Source organism: Halyomorpha halys, unplaced genomic scaffold (genome assembly GCF_000696795.3).
Source record: "Halyomorpha halys isolate HHAL.00 unplaced genomic scaffold, Hhal_1.1 Scaffold245.1, whole genome shotgun sequence".
In the NCBI taxonomy this organism is placed as follows: Eukaryota; Metazoa; Arthropoda; class Insecta; order Hemiptera; family Pentatomidae; genus Halyomorpha; species Halyomorpha halys.
The window spans coordinates 272,926-277,104 of NW_027106223.1; positions in this window are offsets into that span (position 1 = coordinate 272,926).

Below are 4,179 nucleotides of genomic sequence, written 5' to 3' on the forward strand. Positions count from 1 at the left end.
CCCCCCCCCCACCAAATACCAATACCAGTACCAGTACAGTATCTTCTTCCACTTCCACATAACTATCTTCTTCCAACATCAGGTTTTTTGTTACTTTAAGTTTTCTTTCGGAATAAATATAACCTCTTATGAACTTACAGTTATATAATAATTCTGATGACAGAAGTTAATTTAAACTTCAAGATATAGCTAACTTTTAAGCAGGACCGTCCGTAGCTCAGATTGTTAAGGCGCAGGACTTAGCAACCTAAAAACTGCTGGCGGTGCCGGTTCGAATCAGGCTTTGGGTTTGAACTTTTTCATTTCGTGGCGGCCCCACGAGTCGAGGAACTTGTTTCCCCCACCCACCACGGTCAAAAATAGGTTGGTCACCTTCAGGTGACCCTTCGTTCGCTCTTCTTAAAGGATTTAGGCCGTTCTAGGCAAAACATTCATAGTATTTTCAATATTGATTCTGTGAAAATTCGGCAATTAATGAATGGTTAAGGGCAGAAATTTTAGTACACTGCTATATTTTTATATTTCTGCTTTACTTTTGTAAATAATAATGATGAAGGCCGATACCACTAAACGCTCTCTGCATACATCCTTCCAGTGATGCCCCTCCAAAACCAATTCTACTAAATCTGTTTTAACGCAATCCTCCCATCTGCGTTTCGGTCTACCCATCGGACGTTTACCCGTCGGTTCAGTGTTTATTGACATTTTTGGAATCCGCTCATTACAGGCCCATCTTATACGTCGCATTGTTATAACTTGAATTATATTTACCGGGTATAGGCTCCTTAATTCAGCATTGTGTAATCTTCTAAATTCTCCCGTTAATTCTTCCTTTTTCGGTCACAATATTTTGCATAATACTTTATTTTCGAAAACCTTAAGACGCTGTTCATCCCTTAGTGTAAGAGGCCACGTCTCACATCCATAGAGAACAGTGGGAAGGATTATGGTTTTGTAAATTCTAATTTTTAAGTTTTTGTATAGAATGCGCGAGCTAAGCAGTTTCGAAATTGAAAATTAACCAGCATATCCCGCCTTCAACCTAGCTTTTATTTCCTCCTCAATTTCGTTTTTTTTAGTTACCATAGAACCTAAATACTTAAACCTACCTGTTCAAACGTATTTCCTCCTATATTCTACTGCTAACCATGTATAGCATGGTAGTACTCCTTACTGGAGTTTATTAACGCGGTTGTGTTTAGTTCTATAGTATATATTCTATACTTTTGTAAAAAAAAATGTTAAATTTTGCAACAAGAAATTTTATTAAAAGTACTTTTATGAAAAATGTTAAAATTGAAGTTATTGAATCTGTCAATTAAAATGCTCATTGAGAAAATTGATACAGGAAAGTTTTGGCAAAGTGAACAATAAAAGAAATATTTGAACCGAAAAGAAGAGAAAAAAGTCAGTTATTTCATCCAGATTTTTGATTATTTTAATGAACACTAGGTATAATTACTAGTCTAAATTGATGAGTCTGCCAAGCATAGGTAGGGGGAATAAAAAATGGCGCCTATTTCAAAACGTTGAAAATAATTAATTTTTCATTCAGAGCTCTATATCTTATAAACTACCAACAACAATAGAAAATCTAAAAGGACATTATTTAAAGAAGAGTAAATTTGCTGAAATATGAGCCCTAATAGAGCTATTTACGTCCAATAGTTCTCGAGATATAGCTTTTTAAAAAGCAACACTTCATAAAAAAATGCACTGAAAGATTAGTAGGTAGTGAATTTATTTTGAGAAATCTATATCTCAGAAACTATATGTCTATTAGCACTCATATTAAAGCTAGTTTAATGTACTACCTTATGTTTATTACCTTTATTTTCGTAGGAATAGTAGTTTTCATGATATTTAATAAAATAAATTGATTTATAATTGCTCGGACAATAACTATTTGATTAATGAAAAATTATATTTCAGAAACAATAAAATGTACAAATGTCAGCCAGCACTCAAATTAAACCTAGTTAAATTTGACTATAATATAGTTTATAACTTTTATTTTTATAGGAGTAGTCCTTTTTTACGATATTTAACAAAGTAAATTCACTAAATGTTAATTTATAATAGTTCGGATAAAATATTTGACTATTGAAAATGTATATATCTTGAACAATAAGACGTGCATATTTCTTAAATATAAAGACATAAAATTTTTTTTTTTTCGGAGCTCTATATCTTTAAAACCACCAAAAGCACTAGAAAATCTAAGAAAACTCCAATTAAAGTAGAGTAAATTTGCTAAAACATGAGCCCTAATAGAGCTATTTACGTTCAGTAGTTCTCCGAGATATAGCTTTTTAAAACCAACATTTTATAAAAAATGTACTGAAAAATTAGTAGTTAGTGAATTTATTTTGAGAAACCTATATCTCAAAAATAATTCGAAATAATTTTTTTTTTTGATAATTTATTTATTGTTATTTACAACTGTATACATATATACACATCAAGTAAATTTGCTGTAAGTGATATTATGACATGATACAAACATGTGGTGAACATCTCGAGGAGATCTACTTTTTAGACGCCTAGGAGGATTATTAGGTAGTGAAGAAGAAGCCAGGTTAGAAACGAGTTGGTTTGGGTGGTTGGGATGTTTATCATGGAAGGAATGGTATTGTATGGAATAAATGGTTCTGGCCAAATCGGCAACATATGGGACATTGAGGTTCTGATGGATGATTTGATTTGTGACAAAGTAAGGAGCATTAAGGATTTTACGGAGGACTTTGGACTGTAAGGTTTGGATTCGAGAGGAATTAGATGGTTTAGTGGAGCCCCATAGCTCAACTCTGTATGTCCAGATAGGCCTTATAAAAGTCATGTAGATCAGTCTTTTGTAATGGATTGGAAGTTTGGACCGTTTGTCTAGTAAATGTTGTAATAGTCTAAATAAATGTAAAATTTTATCCATTATGGTCTCAAAACATTTTAATCTCTTTATAAGTCCGATGTTTTGGCCAATTCGGCCATCCTCAAGGACAATCTTAATACAATTTTAGAACTAAATAATTTAAAAACATAACTTCATGAAGGTTATTCTGCCCATGTCAGTTCAGCAATTTCTTGCTTTAATGTGAAAATAGAGTAATTAGAAACTGCTGAATTGACCTGAGCAGAGCTGTGGTTTAAAATTATTTAGTTCTAAAATTGTATTAAGATTGTCTCTGAGGATGGCTGAATTGGCCGAAACGTCGGAATTATGAGGAGAATAAAATGTTATGGGCCTATACTGACTAAAATTTTAAATTTATATATTTAAACAACATTAACCAGTCTCGAGAAAGTGTTTAAGATTATAAATGAAAAATTATTTGTTTTAAGGTTTTGAAACAGCCACCATTTTTTATTCCTCCTACCTATACTTGGCAGACTCATCAATTCTGACTAGTAACAAAAATGTTTGAGAAATAACTTATTTTTTTTCTTCTTTTGGTCTCTTGTTTTAACAGTAGGGGTTAGTTATAGTTAAAGCTGTGTAATGCAGGCCTGTACGTGATTTTTAATTTAAAGTTTGTTAAATTATTTTTAATCATTTTTTTGTCATTTTATTAGCTAGGTAGAAGAAATCGATGACCTCCCCAACACAAAATTCATGTAATTCCATGTCGTAGATTAATGGAACGATATATTCCAGTTGCAACTGAATATCAGATATTTACATCTTCACTAATTAACACTAATTGTTGAAGGAGATAATTAACATCTCTTCCCACCACAAATCATCCTGTCAGCCCATATCCCATTATATTCCCTAACGTAAACAACTCCAGGATCAAATTGAGCATTATTGGCTGAAACCCATTTATTCTCCTTATTTTTTGCAAGAAAATTCATATTGCAAGGATAAATTTTAGTCATTAAGTAAAAAAAAAACCTAAGTTACTAAAAAAACTAGAACTATTTCGATTCCACTAATCATTGTAATCTATAAAGATAAAATAACTCTTTCTCAATATTTAAGGATTTATGTTTATGATAATATAGTGCAAGAATATATATAAAAAAAAAAAACACCCTATCAGGGATGAAAATGATGAAAATAAAAAAAAATTCAGTGATAAGTACATTCCAAAAAAAAAAAAATTAATATTAGTTCCAATATTTCTCTTATCTTTAGCAAAAAATGGCGGATGCGTCAAAACATTAAACAATTTTTTTTTT